Here is a 22,240-nt window from a genome sequence, read left to right on the forward strand (position 1 = left end):
TGGTGGTTGCTGCTGCCCAGACTGCTCCTGTGTAATTGGGAGGATAATCTTAGCCAAATGAGGAAGATATTTGCATTTTGCAAATGACTGGCAATAGTCTAAACAAGAGATTAAGATGACTATAATTTCTTTGCTCCTTCACTAGAAACGACTGTGTTTATATTTACCAGAAATCTTCTATGTTAGCCTGTATTTCCAAGAGAAGCTGTTCTACCATATGGATCAGATGTTTTAGTTCCCTCCCCAAAAAATAATTTATGATGGAATATTTCTTTTACTATTTCTATATAATGATGGGGAGACTGATAACTGTGAGGTTTTATCTGTACAAAGGAAAACTGACAGTACTTGTTTGCTGCAAAAGATCCGAAATTGGAGCTGGCAACCTCAGTCTGGTGGTACAGATACTCTGGAGGTTCACAAGGTAAAAATCTCCTCAATATGCAAAACTATGAGGTTTTCACCTGAACTACTGTTGTCCTGCTGTTCACAAACTATAAATTAATAGACATTTACAAAGACTGTTTTTAAACCAAATAGATCATTACTTAAGATAACTGACATTAACATAATGAGAAAAAAAATCCTAATTTGACTACAGAACTAACAGACATGAAGGAAGAGATATGACAGGCAAAATGGAACTTGTGTCTATTTGTAACACACAAACCCCCACCATCTTCCTATCAATATGGTGATTAAGCTTTATCAGTCATACAATTGTTGTCCTTACTTGGTTTTTGTGTTGTCAAAAGTTTTCAAATGCAAAAATGTAGAAGTCACAATAATTAAAGGAAATGCTGAAAGTTCATATCTGTGAAATTAAAATAAAAAAATAGGAAAAGGGAAAAAGAAAGGGAGGAAGGGAGGAAGGAAGAGAGGAAGGAAGGAAGGAAGGAAGTTTAAAACCTGGATGTTTAGACAGCCCTGCAAGCCCCCTTGTGACCTTACTCTGATATTTAACAAAACATTAATCTTCTTGCCAGCAATTATAAAGAATACAGTGATGTAGCTGGGGCTCAGTGAGTGAGTAATAGTAATTCCATTGTTCTCTTTTATTTATGCCTTGGCTGTACCAGGCAGATGAGGTAAGTTGGGGCTTTTTATATGTTATTATTCTGAACTGGCAATACATAAAGGCTGATTACACAAATATCTGTCTGTTTCTGAAGCACTGTTTCACACCTCCTTCCAGCTCATGATCAAAGCGTTTCAACATTTTATTATGAAATCATGAATTCCTCCTTAGTTTGCATATGAATTATAGCTTTAAAAAAAAAAAACCCACAGTGGTGTACAACAGTGACAGTGCCTTTTGAACCAAGGAACAAAACAAGGTGTTACACATTACTTCTGGAAAGCACTGACTTGCTGATTAATTCTGTTTGCTGGAGCACAGTCCAACCTCCCTAGTGAATACATAAGCCTTGAGACTAAAGAAAATTTTTTTCTCTGAACTGGCCAGTGATTCTTTTTCACTTGTAAAGGAAAAAAAAAAAAAAAAGCAGAGACCTATTTAGAAGTTGAGAAAATGCTGTCATGGAGCTGTAATTAAAACAAAACTAAAGGAGCTTCCATCTACTTTTCTGAAATGCAGTAGCTATACTAAAAATTGAAAATAACTGTTCAGTTAATAACATCCCACTGTACAAGCCTTGCATTCTAAAAGTTTCTAAGTGTGTTCCACATATGTATATAAATCACACTGAAAGGATGGCCAAGGAGGTGGTGAAGCAGAGCTCCCTAAGCTATAAACAGGTGTCCTGCATCTACTTCTTAGGAGAACTGTTATATGGTATCCTTTATGACTCACACTTACTGCATTTTAAGGATCAAAAACCTCACGATGTTCAATCTTTCTACGTCAGAAAGAGGAGGGGTCAAGGTATCCACACCATTTTTTACCTTCTAAGAAACTTGCATTTCAAAGTCTCAGAATTGTGACTCAGGGATAAGGCTTCCACTTACTGTTATAAGAACAGCATCCAGTTGTTGATGCTTGTACTGAGATGCATGTTTCTGTATGACATATATATGTAATTGAATGCTAACAGCTGTTCTTTTACATACACCATGAACATACCATGTTTTCCTCACAGTAGTCTGAAAAAAAATTTAATATTTCTATTAAATATATTTATATTCTAAGGATTTTTCAAGTTTGCTTTATATAATGCAAATATGAACTGTGAACAAACTTATGAATAGAAATAACATTTTATTAGGGCTTCCTGTCAGTGATTTGCAACTATTAATTTTGCTGAAAGTCATGCCATTTGTGTCACTTCAGTCAAATCAGGATTTGGTCCATAATTATTGACCTCTTTTATTTGTAATGACAACTTCTCCCTCTGTTCACTTCTCTGTATTGGCAGAGACAGATTCAGCTCATCTTTATCAATCTGATAATGTCACCAAATCAAAATTTAAGGTGAAAGGGTAAAGAGAAATTGCTTCTATGTTTCATTACCTGCCAAAAGAATAATCTAAACTCTGATTGCTGCACTTCCACACGGCTGTAGAGAGAAAGATCATGCAGCCAAGGCAACAGCCTAGCTGAGAACACTTGGTTTGTTAAAAGATTTTTCAGATCATTAGTAGGTGGCTGAAGTAATTAAACTTAATACAGCATTTGTTTTCTGAACAGCTAAAGGCTTAGCTTGTTACCCTGAGTAGTATTTTCCTCTTGGAGTAAACCCAGGGAGGTTATCCAAAAGCAGATTCAATCCATGGCATCTAATGTGACCTGGCTCTGTATCACTGGTGGGACTGCAGGGGCTGTGAACACTCATACATTGTCATTATATCAGCCACGTATTTCTTTTGCCAACCAACTCAACAAATTTGAAACATTTTGTAAAACTAGCTACCATTTGAGATGTTCTCTGTGAAGTAACTCTGAATATGCATCTTTGACCTTAGAATAATTTCTTAAGTACAGTCTAAGCTGGGTGGGTTTGGATTCTGCACATTAACATAACTGCATTTTTTATCCTAGCATATTTTAAAGCAGAACAGAACAGCATTGCAGTGTCTGAGATTAACACTCATGCTTTTATCAGTACAATTACATTTTTACAGAAATTAATGAATTAATACATAAAACCTACTTGTGTAGACTTAATAAAAGTGCCAGACCAAAGAAGAAGAGATCCCTGTCTGAATGTCAAACTTCAGAAAATAATCCATCTGGTTCTATTCACAGACAGACAGGCCACATCTCAGAGTACCTTGCAAAATCAATGCTCTCCATGCATGAGACACAAACTCACAAAGGCAAGAATTCAGAGTTGAGCCTTAAGCCCTGTTCATAATTTGTTTCATTGTTCCAGCACATATGAGATATGTAAGACCCCCAGCAGCTTTGAGGCTCCTGTTCTGTTCCTGCACAATAGGGGTGAGTTAAGGATTGCATTGTGTCCATATCCCCTCAGTTCTGGTGCCTTTGTAAGCTTTAAAGAAGATATTTAATGTTATATGAATGAGGTTTTATGATAATGCTGAAAAAACAAAATAATATTTGGGAAAAGTAATAAAATCCTCTCTCAAACTAAGATACATTAACACTGGCTCAGTATATCATGCAACTCATTATGTGGGATTACACCATTCCTCTGAGCTATGAATTTACATAGTACTGGAAACCATAAGAGATAAGAAAAGGCACTTGTAGCCAATTCTGTAAGAAAGATATTTTTAATTTGAGAAAATATACTTTTGTAGGGCAGATACTCATATGCTCAACCTACTAAATGTCTACTTCAAAAATTAATTTTATGGAACAAAATTTATCAAAGCTAATATTATACAATTTGGTTTTGCTCATTTTTTACACTATTATCTTAATAATTATTTTGTAGTCTCATGAATCCCAGACTTTACCAGATAGATATTGCACTAGCTAGACTTTAATGGATTACAATTACAATTACTTTTAGAAACATCACTGTATCACCTGCACAGAACCCATTACCATGGAGTATTTAAAAAATATTAAATCCATACAGAAAAAAATATCGTAACTAGATGCGGTTTCAAAACAAGTTAAATTCAAAAGGCTTAGAAATCCTCATTCTTTACCTGTTTTGTACTTAACAGTCTGTGAATGTACAGAACACGAGAACCATCCTGTAAAATTTGTAAAAACAATACTTCTAATATTATCATTACAGAGTTAAGCTGTAGGTTGCTTAAAAATTTGGAGTGCATGTTGAGGTGCTCAAAATGAAAAAGGCTACCCAGGAACACAATGGTACTGTACTATGCTGATTTAATTAACATATTATACCATTTGTCATGTTGCTGGCCCATGTAGCTTTGTATTCTCTGCCCAGAAATATCTGATGGTTTTGCAGGTTAAGTAGAGATAAGATTGTTCACAGTTCTAGAGCTCTAGGTCAAGACGACTTCCATGTCACCTGAAACTGGAACATGTAGAGTATTTTAGTTAAGAAAGAGAAAAGAGCCACAATCTCAGCACAACTGGTGGAAATCCTAGAGCCCAAGTTATTTTAATTTCAGGATTCTGAATCATCAAGGCAAGAGCACTGTAATGAGCTCTTATTACCCAGAAGCAAAGTTGCAAGTAGTAATGGATTAAGAAAAATACTGAAGAAACATAAGGTAGAACATGTTCTTCTGGGAGTAAAACAACCTTCAGCTTCCTCAGGATAGGTAGATGCCACTCTGTAAGGGCTCTAGCTGCACTAAAGTTGGCTGAACTTCTAAGGAAAGCAGCTGTACTTTTCTTTTGAATACTCCTTCTGCCAGAACCCTGAGGGTACCCTTCTAATTCGGGAAAGTGGACAGGGAAAAACAAAGGAGGAGGACATAAACACTGGCTGATTAGCACGCATGCATCTTATCTTTAAATTTTCTGAGAAATGCTGCTGTTTCATTTCCTCTTGTCTCTCCAGCTGCACAGTTACTAAACTTCTGCTGAAGTGAATGAGGAAAAAAATGTTATTTTTGGGGTCTAACTTGGCATTCAACACTTGAGACTTCTGTTGTGTGAGGTAAGCTTAGCTTGCCTCACACTTGTTGCTGCCATATGGAATTTAGAGGAACCTCTGACTCTGGTTTCTTCTCTCTTTCATATTCCGATCCTACTATTTCCACTATCAACTGCATTTAATGCACATTTCCAAACTGTGCTCACTGGTGCAGCAGTGTATCTGGGTCAACTTTAAATCAATCACTGTAACAGTCTCCCTGACAAACTTGCAACACCTTCACTTTCTAAAATGTGAGCTTATGAGAATTAAGTAGCTCATGTGATTTTCTATTTTTTCCCCAAATTTTCTCATTACTCTGATGTTTGTTAAATTTCTTGAATTCATTCATGTATTTTACATAGATGCTCAGTTTACACAGCCATTTTGCAATACAACTGAAAGATATGACCATTACTATGATTACAGAAGCATTTGATGACTTTGTAACTTTAAAACAAGCTGTTATGGTATGACCAATTCATAATCTCAGGCAAGGATGTACAAAACTAAAAGGTAAAAAGCTCTCTCTTGGCAATCACCTCAGAGGCATGTAGAAAATCAAACACACACATACTCAAGAATTTTTTCCACTAGGAATCTGAGGTTCTGCTCTTAGGCACACTTGGATCATCATTCACAGAACCCGCAATTAAAGCATTTTTCCCCCATCATCCCCATAGTTTGAAAAAACTTGCATTCTCCAAACACAGCTGGTCACTCCCCCCTTTCCCCAGTGGGCTTCATCCCTTTTGCCCAACATATGAGGGATCTGGAACCCATTCTTAAAGTAATTTTAAACTACTTTTCCCACCTTCTGGATAATTTTGAAAGAAGAAAAATGAGTAGTAGCTGAGTTACTCTACATTAGCCTAACCAGCTCTGGGATTATATCTCTCAAAACTTTTAACAAATTAACAAGCAAGCTCTGTTCAGATAAATAAGCACTTAAAACTGGTACCATACTGATGGTGGTAAAAAGCACTGTATTAAGCAATAGCTGATCCAGGCCCTGTTCAGGAAACTCTAGGCTAGACCAAGATCTACAAAGGTACTGAGGTGCCTGATTCCTGTCCAGTTCAATGAGATTCTCAAATCCTGCAGCCTGCACCTCGGAACTATTTGCACAAAGGAAATGAGATGAAACTTGGGCTCCCATGAAACTTCATACCATCTTTGGTACAGAAATGGTCTGGCAAACACACAGAAAAGTTACCTGGCCGACAGAGGCAGGGAGGTGAGCACTGACTATGCAGCTCCTAAATCAGACACATGTTGCACTGCTGAGAGGAACAACTGTTAAATACTTTTAAAAGCTAGACTGTAAATGCACACAGCAAATGGCCATGGGATTAAGCCATATACGATTTTTAAAGATATCTTTTGTCTCTGTAGCATCTGTTCTCATTATGAACTCATTTTCTTATCTATGCTTGGGTCCATTTCTTAAATCTGAATACAGGACAAATATTTCCACTGGCTTAATGGGAGAATTGAGTCTGAAAATAATAATTTCAATATGGTTAATTCATCAGGAATATAAAAAATACATTTGCACAATTTTAGCACTTCTCTTTCAATGTAAATTTACATTACTTTGTAAATTATGCTTATATTTATCTATATATTCCAGCATCTTTAACAAATTAACAATAAGGAGTATCAGTGAAAAGCAAGTTATAACCACTTGAAATAAATTAAGATGCTATTTATATCTGATACACATTCTTCCCAGTCATGATGGGACTGATGTAAGACCATCACTTCAGTCAGATACGCCTGTCTCTCAGACATTTCCTTGCTCTCTCTTGCCAAAGTCTATTGTTAACTGTTCATGAAAGGTCTTCCTAGAGACTGATACGTTGCACGGGGTCCTTAGCATGTCTCTTTATTCATGCTGAGATCATATCTCCTCATTTTCTAGCTCTTCTCCTCCAGGTTCTGTGCTGCAGTCCCTTCCTTTTTGAAGTTTCTATTTTCATAGATGACCATTACTTTCTTATATTTAATTCCTCCTAAGTGCTGTAATTTCCCAAATGTTTTTAATTCCATAAGCTGTTTCCTGTGATCTTCTCCAGACTACTTCTCAGCATGGTTTTCAGCTTTCTCTGGGGCTATATTTTTTTTATCCACCTCTTCCTCTCCTCTCTCTTCCCTCAGCATACAACAGCACTGGCCTCCTTCAGCCATAGCTCATTTGTCTGTTTAGCATCTGTTTGTCATTCATACCCCTTGATGTTAGAACACTCATCTTTTTCATATAGCCCACTGTGAATACTTGCACAATGCTTTAGAGTCACCATAGAGCATTTAGTTCTATTTCATCTAATGGGATATTTGCCTCCTTATCTTCAATGGTCTCCTTTTTCCCCAGGATTTTTTAATATTTGTCACCACTATTTTAAATTTACCGTTTCCTGCAACTGATCTTTAATTAGAAAGCTGTAATGGGACAGTGTATTTGCAGAAGCCTCACTTGTCCAGCCTGCAGATATAAGAATCTGCTCCCAAATGCAGAGTTTTTCAAAATGCAGGTCTTCCATTACTTTTATTACAGGTGAGGGAGCCCACTGAAAATGTCCTGATTCATCCCAATACTCAGAATTCACAAAACCCACAATTAAACTGGTATAACTTAATGAAAAAAATGCCCTAACTTTGTAGAATTTACTATGGGTACAACCATTGCTAAAATTGGTATGTAGTGGGCATGCTCTTCTAAGCTTTCTCTCTTTCTCTGTGCAGCTGTGAATCAATACAAGCTGAACAGGGTAAAATTTTTACACAGTGTTCTATCCTGAGGCTAAATGAGTTTTTTCCATTGCCCTGAAATTATTATAATCAGTATATATTCTTGAAAAAACCTTGAAGGCCATAATCATATATCAAGGCCCAGTTGTGACATGCAAATATACCCATTTTTTATATAACATAAGAAAGCTTGCAAGCTATGAATCTGAGCAATACAGTGAATACAAAACAGATGAGGAAAGCCCAAGGTAACAGTGAGATGATAATGGCTGGTGTAATAAGCAGTGCTACTGCACCTCAACTGCTTGGCTACGATTAAACTAATTTAATAACTGCTACCATGCTAAGAAAAGGCATAAATAGTAGAATGGTGGTTTATTGTCTGCTCTCTTCTGTAATTTACTCAGCACCAAAGTATTTATTAGAAACATATTTATTGTGTACTCACTTTTGGATGTGCCATATGTTCCTCTACTTATGATGTAATAATTTGTTTTGTTTTTTGCCTTTTTTTTTTTCTTTTTTTAAGTACTGTATAAAAAGACTAAAGCTGAAACTGGAAAAAGTCAGTAGATATCAGTGTTGAAAGTGAGATCCATTTCATAGGAAGACATTCATGCCTCTAACGAGAAGTTTGCTCTAATGAAATGAAGGAGATCAAAGATGATAGAAAGCAAAGCTATGTAATGAAACAGTGATTTAAGAAGCCTGGGACATTCATTTTATTTTCACTGTAAGATAGGTTACTTGCCTTACTGTTTGGTATTGTTTATTCTGGTGTCTGTACATGGTTTTGATTATATTAATTAGATTATTGGCCAAATTCTACTGTTGTAAATCAAAATTGCTCTTCTGACTCCAGTGAATGACAGTGACTTATACCAGCTGATGATCTACCCTTCAATGCCTTACAAATGCAGGAAAAAGACTTTGCAAACCTTATACAAAGTTTGTTTGTTTGTGAAAATGTTACAATTTATTGCAGTTTTGCAAATGGATAGAATTTCTTGCTGTAAATACTTTAATTGCTATTATAAAATGAATTGAAATTTAATTAAAGATGAAAAAAAGCACAGTGGAAATTTTTAAAAGGACAAAACCAGCGAGAAACACTCCCAGATTTGAATGTCATTTTAACAGTAATCGGAACCAACATCTGAAATGTGTTACATAATTTTAAACATATACTAAAAATTATTTTCTTCCAGCTTAGAGCAAGTGCAGACTCAAGAGCTGTTCCAAAGCTTTTAGTTATTTTCCCCCTCAATCTCTAGACGTAAACAAACAAGAATGCTAATTAAAAATGTTACTTCAGGCAATAATCTTGTCAAAGTAGTTAAAGAGGGTTAGACTCAATCATCAGAAGGTAGGGTAACTTCTAGAGAAAGCATACATCATGAAAACACAGTGCATTTATTCAAGCAATTCTCCAACAGTTTGGATCCAGTGCCATGGACATTATTGAAAAATATAACTTTTGCTCTTAATGAGACAATCAAATATGTGTTTGCTTCTTTTAATGTATATAATGAACATGACACTGTTCCAAAATGCATTTATGATACTAAATAACCGGGCAGGTTTTATCAGAGATTGTTGTACTCTTAATTCCTTAAATTTTCCTTGTTTCTCAGAGGCTGTTACCACTGGCACCACGTGTTGTTTCTCCACCATGGCTGCAGTTTTACTGGGGCTTATGAAGTGTTCTGTACAAAAGGGAAAAGGTAAACCTGATTTCTAAAAGGGTGTCAGACTAGCCTGTGCAGGCACAGACAACATGTGGGTTCTTTGAAACAAGGAATGTAAACTCAACAGTTTTACCTGGAAAGCGTTTTCAAACGTGTCCGAAATGGCAAGAACTTGAATGCCTCTTGAATGAAAGAAAGTTCCAATGAAGACGGAACACCCTCTCGTGCCAACACACTGAGACTATTGAGTCCTCCATGAAAATCAGTAAAATCCCTGGGGAAGTTGGCCACTCTATTCCAATGGCACTCACTGGCCCTCCCTGTCTAAGGTAACGACCTCCAAAGCAGAGCCTACGTGTCACAGTCAGTAACATGCTGAGGATTTCTAGAGACAATGTGGCTCAACATGCAAGTTCAAATTAATTTATGTTCTGTAATTTATGCCTTTCTTTTTAAGACATCATGTCCTCATGTTTTTCCAAGAATAGATGTATAACTTAGTCTTTTGGGCACTGATCCATTTTACACATTTCCTGATCTGCCCTTTTGTTACTGGAAAACTTATTCCAGGATGAAAACTCAGCTTGTGTAAGAAATAAAATCAATTCAATTGAACATAGATGATGGTTGGACAAACTGTGCATACTGTCTTATGCTCAAATGTTGACATTTATCAGTATTATTTAGAAGCATCCAAATAAACTCCTTCTAGAGGACCAAATTTCTAATGGGTATATTTATGTAACACTTGCATTGAACTTAGAACAGCCTGCACTCTGTATAATGTTTCAAATAGGAGTGCTAAAATGGTGCATTTCTTTCCCATTGAACAAAGATTTTATGTTTCTGGCAATGGTTTTGTAAGATAATGTACTTGTTAGCCAAAAAAACCACTCAGAAAATAACCCTAATCCTACTTTGATGTACAAATGTAACAACAGAGCTCTTTAAGAATGGATACAACCCATCTTATTTTTACACATTATATTCTTTTTTTCCTAATGTCAAAGATGCTTATCTAAGTGAAGGGTTTCTCCACGGATTACATTTCCCTATTTTTTTTCTAGGCTACCCTCAAGATGAATGAACTTTATCTTTTCAGGAAGTTAAATTTTTTATTTAAAATGTGAGATCTTGTTGAGTCCCAGGGTTAAGTGCATGGTTTCAAAGCTGATATGCTTTCAACATATGGCTCTCTTATTTCTAGCTATATTTAACATTCTTTTATCTTGAAACATTTTACTCAATTTCTCAAACATTCTTTTATCTTGAAACATTTTACTTAATTTCTCAGAAATGCCATTTGTTTAAAATTTTTTTTTTTTTTTTTTGAGAATCAGGTCTCCAGCAGGACTATCTCTTTCCTCTATTTATTTGCAGGACACAATCCTGGCAACAATTTAACTCCAGCAAGTTGGAGAAATTCCACCTGGACTAAGTGTCCCACAATCAAACTGGCTGTGTGTTCCAGAAGATGGTTCCCTAGCAGATGACAGCTGAGAGTATGTTGCATTTCTCCTTGCATGAAGGGAAATATAATCAGTTATGCAGGAATTTTACATAGGCAAATGGGCCTAAATTATTCTGCTTTGTGCTTGGCCTTGCCCTCAGAGTGCTTTACACTGCCAGTCTTTACTGGTCAGATGGGGACTCCTACTGAATCTGTCAACAGTGCACTACATTCTAGACTATATACATTTCATTAATAAACCACTCCCAGACACTCCCCTGTTAAATATTTCAGTTGAGGGAACAGGACCTATGAGATACAAAATCTAAATCAATAGAAAGTACTTCAGTGTTTCATAGTTACTCAGAAGAGAAATGCTAAAACATCTTTTTGGGAACCATGCTACTTCCAATATCATCAGGAAAGAACCACGGATAAAGAGGGAGCATTTTGAAGCTACAATAATGCAAACATGAACAAAGTTGATTTTGTGATAAGCAGCACCATTTCATTAATGAAAGTGTTCTGTTAAGCAATCAGGATAAGGTTCCCCCTTCAGAAAAAGGAATACTTCTTGCAATACCTTGCACTAGGTACATATTAATGGTATTACACAGCAAGGTAGGGCTGTTAAAATTATAAGAAATAAACAACTCTTGAAGATACTTACAATTAGGATACTCTTTAAAAAGCAGAATCGAGTGCCACATCTTTCTTATCCCCTGAGTCTCACATTCCACCAGTTCTGTCCATATACCTGTACAAGAGTAAAAGGGAATGGTTTAAAGTTTTAATGAAAAAGCAATCACATGGATGTGGCAATACCCTCCCCACTTGCAGATTCTGGGTGAACAGTCTAACCACCTTCTAGATATGTTCTGTATCAATTTCCTCAACTTCTATTAACTTTTTAATATAGAGTTTCTACAATTATGCAGAGATAACATAGAATTATTGCAGAAATATTTCTACAATATTGTAGAAATATTTACAGCAGCGAAACGTGCTTTAACATAAGAGGGGATAATCCCAACATTGTGTATTCTATTACAGAGGCAACTCTCTTAGACCAAGCACTGTAATCTGGATGCAATTATATTTTTTCCAGGAACCTAAAAGCATTGTATGAACCTTTCTGTTTTTAACAAGATGATATTTTCTGACAGAAGACATTTTTTTCTCAAATGTTTCTTAATATTGCACTACAAAACATAGATTTGTTGCAAGAAAAGGCAGCTAAAACAAATTATCTGTTAAATTGCACTGCACAGCCTCTGCCTTCTTGTAATGTTCCACTGGATTTAACAGAAATAATCTACTGGAGAACCACTACTCAGCATGAATAATTGTGAGACTCTGTCTGCCATATATATCTATCATGATCATCTAAGATATCTATATCCCACTATAGCCTTCTTACACAATATTCAAACTGTGGAAAACAGCACAAAACCTTACATCAGCTACAGATTAACAGCTAAGATTGATTTTCTGGTACCACTAGGCCTACTACATTCAAGTACCTTAGAAAATGATAATAATAACTTTAAAAATTACAAATATAAGTCTAACAAAGGCTACAAGGGCATAAAGAACAATAATGACAAACTACTGTGATGACAGTTCAAAAGGGATATAATTTATCTGTGAGATTTAAGTATGTGCTGCTAATACTTTTATTAAATGGTAAACCTATTCGCTGGAGATTTCTGATCATGACATATATTGGAATTTACATTAAGGAGAGATGGCTACTCATAGACATCACTATTTATAAATTATATCTCTTTTTATATAATGTATACTCCATCAGAATTATTTAAAAGAGTGCTGATATTGAGAAATGAGTATTGATTAAAAGACAAAAACAATCCCCAAGAAAATTAAGCATTGAAATCAGACAAAAACATTAAATAAAAGAATGAGCAGTACCCGTAACTTGGAGTACCACTTCCTAAGAAACACATACAGTAGCAAAATCTATTTTAATTGCATATGGGGACTTTGCCTGGATTATGCCCAGGCACATGACAAACCACTACCAAGTCCCCTGTTGGGAGTAAAGGACAAAAAGGGCTTTTACTTGGCTTGTTGCCACTTTTCTCAGGAACAATAAGTCAGTCAGTAGCCACAAAACAAGAGTCCTCTGCATCAAGCCAGCCACCCCCCAGGGAGGCTCTGGCTGGCAGCAGTTCCAGGCAGCTCCATCTTCCCAGTGCCCAGTGCTGGGGGCTGCCAGCCCCTCTCCTTGGCACCAACTAAACGGGACTCCCCAGTCGTCCCCTCTTTTTACAACTCTTCCTCATTGCTCTGGCTCACATTCTTTTAAAAAGTTATTGCATAGCAAAGAGGGGCTGCTTAAGACTCCAAGTCATGAAATATTCTCCTGATTATGGAGTAGTCATATTTTATACTTCCAAATGGTACAAGCTTTCATTGCCCCTGGCAAGAGCAATATGTACAAGCCTATTGCATCATGAGTAGGCACAGAGTAATCAATGGTTAACTGACTAAATAAAGGACCAAAACCATCACTGGGGCCCCAGCAAGGATCCTGATAAAGGATCTGGAAGACTTCTAACTCCATAAAACCTAGAAGGCTTAGAGGTCCTATGAAAAGCAAGTTTCATAGTTTTTGTAAGCACTCAACTAGTGCTTTTTTAACTAATACTTTCTCAGCTAATAAGTTTTTAGGCATCTTTACAGACAAGTGAAGGATTTAAACAATTCAATGTCTCTTGCCATCATAATACCATACATACTTAGCCTCCCTGCACCTTCTGAATTCTTAATTTCATGACACTATTGGTCAAAATGACATTTTATTTCCCCAAGAATCACACAAAGGCTGAGCTAATGCCTAATAAGGAGGGTTCATTAGGACATTATTCAGTATTTTGTATGCTTGTGCTGGAACCCGTTTTTCCATTTTCCAGTGCAAATCTAAATATTTTTTACATTGGAATAGAGAATCTTTTCTGTGGCTTGGTGTTCTATATGAATACTCTTCTATTAATTTTTTGTAAGTTTTTCAACTAATCTCAGCACAATCATATTTGCTTTTCTTAGGGCACAGTATCGGTTTTAGATCTTTCAAGATTTGTAGGAGTTCTCCAACAAATTTAGTAACATCATCTTAGCAGAAGATAAAAAAAAAAAAGAAAATTATTATATTACTTCTAGATACATAGGAAATAACATATCAAGACCATAAAAATTCAAATGTTTATGCTTTACCTATTTTTATAATAATACAGCACATTTTTCTACATTTTTTATTGCCACTGCACAACGAGAAAATAGCTGAATTGTACTACCTATACTTTCCCTCAGGATTATGACTGAAATGTTTATAAATAGTCAATTCACATTTTTAAAAATGCCTTGAAGATGCAATGCACCATGCACTAGCTAGCAGAATGAACACTGGTTTATATTTGTAATCCTACCTAGAACATCTTTTCATTGGTTTCAGGTCAGAAAAGATGCTACATGCAGTATTTTCACAACTACAAGAAAAAGATAATAAAAAAGCTGTGGGTTGAATTTCTCTGCTGTAGTTAATAACATACACAACAATATAAGTAATGTTAACTCCTTTAAACAACTTTGATCCCACCATTGTGTTTCTTGTTTCAAAGCATAAACAACAATTTCAACATCAATAATAAAATGTAAAAAAAAAAAAGTTAAGGATAAAACCAGACATCCCAGGTGCTAAGTCTTTAATGGAAAGAAGGATGAAGAACCAAAGAAAAGCTCCCCCCACCCCCCCCAACTACACAAACACCTCTGCCTGGTAAATTATTGTTCACATAGCTTCATTCTTTGGAAATGAATCAGTTCCAGGTCTTATGAAGAAATGTTAATGCAACATATCTTAACTATGTGCATTTCATTGTTTTTGTAATAACACGTCCTGGCTCTGAAAACAACGCTGTGCCCAAATAAATATGACCAATTTTTTAGGGTTACTTTTTGAGAACTTCCTTTTGTCAGTTTCTCTGATTTTTTTTTTTCTTTAAATGGTGTCCAACCCCCAAGGCAACCTTAATAAAGTCAGTGAAATTATACAGGTGGAAAGGACAAAAATGCGGCCTCTGGATTTCAAATAGTGACAACATTGGTCTCACCATTAAGCCTGACACAAGAACCTTTTAATTTAAATGTAATCTCCAAAAGACCAAATTACCAGCAACATGTTCTCATTAATTCCTGTAAGGGATGCTCAAGCTTTGACCCCTTATTGTTCTCCTTATCGAGAAGAGGCTGAGTCATAGTATTAATAAGCCATCACTCATTTAAGTGGTCATTCACTGCTGGGCGGGGAAAAGATAGGCTCATCCTTTTGAAGTGGGAATGGGCAAGCAAGGCTGCTGTAATAGGCTGTGATTATTTTCACTATGAATGCTCTCCCAGCTTTCAAAAATTAAAAGGAGCACTCATTTTCCTGCTTGAGTATTTCTCACACTGGCAAAAAAATGAACACTTTGAAATGTAAATGATTTAATCTTTGCAAACCCCTGCTTCAGAGGGAGGTACAGCTTCATTTACAAAATGAAGACATTTTAGGAAATGATTATCATTGTAAAATTGAGGTCAGCAGGGAGTCTGAGTTCAAACTCTTAGAATATCAGCAGTGTAACAAGTTTGATCTTCCTTACTGCATTGCTTGCATTTGCTTCTCTGGGTTCCAGCAGAGAGCCATTGTCAGTTGGAACTTGTTCCCACTCGTTTCCCTTGGTTAAATAAAATAGTTATGCTTATTATTTAGAGTTAGTCAGTCCAATAAAATTCAGGACAAGGCTAAAAATAAAAAAGGGAAGTCGAAACTTATTTTGATTGATGTATACACTCTATGTGCATATTCAACTTAGAACATTTAAAGGCTGACAGAGCTGAAGACAATTTTTTTTTTTAAAATACTTAGTTCAGGCAATAGCACTGGGTAGAGTTACTATACCGTCCTAACAAGGTTTGGGAAGGAGACCACCCATAATGGTGAGAGAATATTTCATTTAAAATTTAAACATTAAGTCCTTAATCTCTCTTCTGTGACTTCCAAATAGAATGACAATTATTGTTGGTGGCAGTATAGGGTTTTATGGTATCAGTCAGGCTTATTATGAATGGTGGAGATGATAAATTTGTATAACAAAGTCCAAATGATAACAGCTGCCATATGACAACAGCCATTATGGAGAGCTTCCCTGCCCTGATGGGCATTTCAGCTGAAAATGCTGGAAATCTATCAGAAACAAGGATGAATCTGTGTGAAACAGAACACACAAGTGAGGAGTTACAGTATGTTATTGGTGATACTATGATATAAGCTCATCATCATTTAATCAGTGTCATATAATAATTTTCAGTAGAATTACTTATCTCTCCACCATTCCTGAAGAGTCATTTCTGTCTCCCAGCCTGATACACTGAAAAGTATGTCTTAAAATTAAAATGTCAAAATGCCATTTTGCTTACAAAGATCCTTGATGCACCCTTGGAGTTTCACTAAAAGCCCCTTCAATAGGATAGATGAAACTCTATGTTACTGTGTGCAAGAAATACATCCTCATATCTACAAACATACAAGAGAAAAACACCACATTAGGCAAAACTCAGTATCTGTCCAATATCTTGTAAAAGGATAGGCAAGAATGAAGGGCTGCTTGTATTCAAGTTAATGTGATACAGTTTGAAGTAAGGCTAAAAGCTGGGTAGCCAAACCTGCAGGATGCTTACCCAAACCAACCTTATGGAGGTTTATCTTTACTAATGATGAAAAGCAAAATATTGGCAGTGTTTTTTAATATTCCTCAAAAAGAGAAGAAAAAATGTTTCTACAAACAAAACCGCACAATTTTTCAAAACGTTGAAAATGCTGAAAAAACATGTTATAACATTTGAAAAAAGATAAAAGAGAAAGTCTAAACAACATCCATCACATAGCCAGTCTCATTGCTTACTGCTTTTTCTGGTTTGAGCAGGTGTTTTGTTTGTGTGCACTGGAGTGTGAGGCAGCTGTTCTCTCCGAGGTATGAAGGGCTCCATTATAAGCACCACTCTGCTCCCCTTCCAAGGCAAGTCTGCAAGCTGGGCAGTTGCCACAGTGGAGGAAAACTCCACACCCTTGCCTTTGGGCAGGACTTCTTTTTCTTAGTGGCACTATATACCTGACAAGTCCTGCAGGTGCAAAATGAAGGAGTGTGACCAGCAACAAACGTGAGCAAAAGCCATGCAGAGTAAACTGAGGTTTCAATGCACATGGTCAAGTGTGTCTTGCTGACTCCTGGAAACTTTACATGAGTTTTGGATGGCACTGGCCTGAAAGACAGCTGTTTAGCAGAAGACTGAGTTTTGGTCAATATTACTCTTTTAACTATTTAAAGGTGGATATAAAGTTTTGGACTTGATGCTTGTAACAGAAGCCAGACTGTGAGAGGGTCTAAAGCTGAATGAACCTAAAGTTAAAATATATATGTTTTGATGAACTGATACTGTAACAGATAACCAAAAGCTATAACAGATTGTGAACTCCCTGGGGCAAAGACTCATTCATTTGTACAAAAACATCAACACACTGCATGTTGGGTAATAAGTAAGATATTCCTCAGCCTTCTCCCGTCTCCTACCCTTCAGGAGAGGGGTCAGAGTACAGGAGGTAGCAGGATTCAATGGAATCAACCTTCACTGAGCTACCACCGAAATCCAGGAAATTCACATTGATTCTGAGATCTGAATTTTTATTAACTCTGTCCTATTGCAAACAATGCTTAATATTGTGGCTCCCAGTTATTTTTCTCAGTTGAGAAAGTTCAGATCAAAGGTAGGAGCATGAACACTGCAAGCCCCTTTAAACTCGGGGCAATAGGTACCAATGACACTGTTGGATTATGCTTCTTCAGCTCCACATTCTGGTCAAACAATGCAATATTTTACACAACATTTTTGGAGAAGTTGAAATCAAGTCTGTATGACAACTTCAGAAATTATGAAATAGGAAGCTTAGCTACTCACCTAGAACTCTTTAGGAATGATCTGCTTTGAACTTCTTAACAAATACTGTGCTTTGTCATTAACTCATTACCTCTGAAGTTCCCACGAACTGCTCCCAAGTAATTTTCTTAATATTCTCTTCAGTGACAGATATTTTAGACATTAAATCTATTTTTCATGTTAGCCTAATGATCAAGAAGGCTGATGTAATCCACTGAAGGAACATATATTCTAGTTTTCATTCATGCTTTAGAGTATTGTCACAGTTCAGCACAAAGGAATAATCTGATTGTTTCTCATAAAGCAAGAACAAATCATGATTGAAGGATTTCTTCTATTTAAAGCTATGCTTTGCAAAGCCTATTGAACTTGCTAGAAGAGTCATCTCCGATGCGTACACTAACTACACAAAGCTGCTGCACAGTTGCCATTCAAGGGCTAATTTAGTACCAAAAGGCCAATATTGCCGACTTGCAGATTACAAATATCACGAGATATTTATTTATTTATATTTAAATCAGGATAAAGGATGAAGAGAACTTTCAGTAGATCCACTTACAGTTAAAATGAGTGCAAGTTTGAATTACTTCTTTATGATCTGGTACAGCTGGGATTTGAAAGAGTTGCCGCCAGAATGATGCAAGACATTTGCTTTCGACAAAGTAACGCAAAATTTGTGCAAGTGGGTGAAAGAGCATTAGGTTATATCACCTTGTAGGTCAGCTGAAAAATGCGATATGTATTCTGATTATGAGAAAACAGAGTGAAAGGCAGAAAACAGGTGCTGAAGGATTGAGTTTGCGGGTGCCCGTGGGGCCGATGGCAGCGCCGAGCCAGGGCTGCCCCCGCCATCCCCCTGGGCCCGGCTCTGAGACCAGCAGGGACTGCTCTCATGGGTTTGACCTCCGGGCAAAGATAACTCTTTCATACCCCCTGTTCCACTTTTCCACTTTGTATCCAAGTCCTCTGCTGTAAAATGTAAAACCAGCACATAGAGCATACTGCTTTGGAGGTCTGCCACTTGCATTCAGGCAACCATTTGTACTTTTGCAGGCGTAATCAATCTCCTGTTGCTATCAGCAGGGAGTGGGGCTTTGCTGCTTTATGGCTTAAAAGTAGTTTTGTGCAAATTCTACTTCCCTCCCCCCTCCCTTTAGCTCCACTACTCACAGGATTTCCAGGGACATGGGCTAGAGCTGAGAAAAGAAGCTTGTTTGATTTAAGCACAGAGGGGTTTTTTGTGTGTGTGTTTATATTTTCTCTGCATCTATTAAGGGGTGAGGGGGAGAGACTTCATTTATATGTTAATATTAGCCGGCACCCTGACTAAACTGACAGAACTATTTCATGGGAAGCTGACAAATTTTGTCAGCTAGGCTATCTTTCCACATCTCAATAGTGGCAATAATCTTGATTAGCAAAACAATTGGGGGCCAAAGAAGTCCTGCTGCTCCAAAGACCCTCTTCTCAGGTTACAGTTTGCTAATGTGATGAATCCAGAGAGTCCTTCAAGCTTGAAAAAATTCCCCAAAGCAGCTGAATTTAGGCAAATGAAGGGAACCATTTTGGAGGCTGGACAAAAGGGGTTAATTTGATCGACCATGTCTCCATAGTCTTATAACAATCATTTACTTAACAAGCATATAGAGAGTCATTCCATGGAAACTGGTGGAGTTAACAGAGGAAGTTCGAATAGAATATCTGTTTATCCCAGATGTGTGGGAATTTTAGCCAAAAAACAACACCACATAATTGCTGCCTGTGGTATTGATTCTTACACAGAAACAAGAGCAGAACTAAAGGGCTCTGAGCACGTTATGAAGGCCTCGGCTACGAAGCAGTACAAGCTTCCATTTTTATTAGCTTGTTGCATTGCTAATAAAACAATTAGAAATTAACCCTTTCAGGGAAACTAAATGAACTAAAAAGGTTTGTGAAGTCCTATTTTCAGCATGATTTAAGGCACCTATTTCTGTTTGCAAAAATAAGTTTTTTGTAATATTTTTGACACATATTGATACATCTTCACGCCATTTGTTGCATTATCACATAATGAGCAATGATCTGAATTATATTTATGTAGCTCAAATCGGCTGTGTTTATTCTAGTGCAATTATGCTGCATTTGCTTTAAAAACAGAACCAAATAGTTACTAGAATTGTAAGTACATGGAAGTTTGCTTGGTCCAGGTCAGCATAAATATATAATCACAATATAACATAGCCATCTTGCTTTTGTGCCTTCTCTCCCACTTATTTATGCATGTAATTAATTTATAAATCTGTCAAAAGTTGATCTAAAATAGCTATTAATCATGAGAGAGTTTCTGTTTAAGACCCTGTTTGATGGTTGATGCAATTTGCAGACTTGAATTGAAAAGTTTACAATAAAAAGTATTAAATAAAACTTCATCTAAAGTAGCACATAAAACTTAATTTCTTTTCACACAGTTGTTCCCCCACCCCATCCCCAACATTTTTGGAGTAATTTTTTATTGTGTTACTGAAATAAAAATTACTATTTAAATCATATTTTGTAAGACAAAGGGATTTGACCCAGTATGTACACACTGGTGAATGTTAGTTTAAATGTACATTTTGCCAGACATCAAATACAGGGTTCTTAAAAAATGCTGATCTGTCTTCAATGAGTTTCAGAACCAAACTTATACATTATGCAAATACGAAAGAGTGACCACTTACCACGAAAAATGAGAGGAGGAGGAACTCTGGCATTTTTACTTCTTGTTCTTTTGCACATCAGTGGTGCTATACAGACCACTTAGCAGGAATCCGCCCTTTAAAAGATGCCAGTTATGATTAGGAAGATTTTGATAAAGTCATCAAACTCTCTTTACACTTCAAACTATTTTCTTGATAACTTAGAATCTATGATGAAAGTCTCCAACTGCATTAACTTTAATGCGAGCAAGTAATTTTTTTTCAATTTCCCTCAAATTTGTGATAGGATGTGAGTAGGAACATGTTTTTAAGATTGATTACTTCAAGATAAATACGACAGGAAAATTTATCCAAACAGATTTGTCCATACTCTTTCACAGTGACAAAGGAAAAAGAGTATGAAAAATTTCCACCCATAAAGAACCTCCAACACTTACACTATCACGGATTAATGCTTATTTACATTGAATGTCTAAGATGGATATCTGAACCATAGCATCAGAAGTTCCTCACTCTCCTTCAAGTCAGTGGAGAGCCTTTAAAGATTAGATAATACAGATTACTCAGAAAAACTCTAATGGCAGGAGAAATTTTGCCTGAGCTGAAAGGTTTACCAATAACGTGACACACTTTGAGCCAATGAAGCAGACTTACAGGAGTGTGTGCCACCCTCTATTTGTTTGAAAACTCTGCACACAGCCTCTATTTTTTTCAGCAATCTGTGCTTCTAGATGTTCAAAACTGGATTAATTTTTTTAGGAAGCTGAGGCGCTCTGTTTTATACCATCCGTCACACGCTATTGTAGTGAAAAAGAAAAGGAAAACACACTATATGACTAACATCAAACTGTTACATGCTCATTAAGGATCTCATAATTTTATCATATAGATCTCTACCTCTACGTAAATATCCATCTTATAACCCCTTTATTTAAGGCTGCTTTTAACAATGGCACACATTGCAGTGACAGTACCAGCAGAGAAGCTGTGTAGCCCTCATGCCATGAGGCTGATAAGGAACTCAATCTACCAATGATAAGATTTTTTTTTTAACTTTCATTTGTTCAACCTTTCAGAACAGCAGACAGCATCTAAAACTGAAGTCTTAACCCAAACAAAAGTTTTCTTCTGGCATCATGCTTGGTTTGTTTGTTTTTAGGTACAAACTTTCGAACAACTCCTAAGCCTGGAATCTTTTGTACAACTCAAGCGGATCAAACGTGTGATCCTGCCTGTGCACAGTTCAAGACTCTAGCAATGACTCTGAGGGAGGCTTGGAAGCTCTCACTGGCAGAAGGACTTCCATCCCTACAGCCAGCGGCACAGACAGTCCAAGGAAAGGCAAAGTGCTCCAGATTTTGTGCCCTCTCTGAGGAACCCTGGAGGAGGGAAAGGTGGAGACAACCTGGAGATGGCACAGTGCCTTTGGGTTCATTTCCTCACCAGTTCCTTGTTGTGGTGGTTTGGCCTAGGCCTTCCTTGGTGACCAGTTTGTAACCAAGGAAGGGTCCAGATTTACCCAGTATTCCCTACGATTTTTACATAAACCAGATTATAAGAAGAGAGGAGGAGAGGCCTTCGCTCTCTTTCCTTCCGGCGGCTTGGAGGTGCAGGTTCCCTGCTGTTGAGTCTGCAGTGTTGGGGAGCGAGGCCTGGTTAGGCCTTGCCGACCCTGGGAGACAG

General features: G+C 36.8%; 1 long non-coding RNA gene across 2 annotated transcripts; it reads right to left on the bottom strand.

The window, feature by feature from the left end:
- Window positions 1–4,210: 4,210 nt before the first annotated feature.
- On the bottom strand, window positions 4,211–22,092 carry LOC108497968. Of its 2 annotated transcripts, none has more exons than XR_001875026.1 (4): window positions 21,963–22,092; window positions 20,579–20,673; window positions 11,551–11,637; window positions 4,211–4,424 (listed from the first exon to the last, which is right to left on the bottom strand). It is a non-coding gene; the product is annotated as an uncharacterized LOC108497968 (long non-coding RNA). The 2 variants fall into 2 exon arrangements; XR_001875025.1 differs by having other exon boundaries at window positions 22,001–22,051.
- Window positions 22,093–22,240: the final 148 nt, after the last annotated feature.

Source organism: Lepidothrix coronata, unplaced genomic scaffold (genome assembly GCF_001604755.1).
Source record: "Lepidothrix coronata isolate B3197 unplaced genomic scaffold, Lepidothrix_coronata-1.0 Scaffold54, whole genome shotgun sequence".
In the NCBI taxonomy this organism is placed as follows: Eukaryota; Metazoa; Chordata; class Aves; order Passeriformes; family Pipridae; genus Lepidothrix; species Lepidothrix coronata.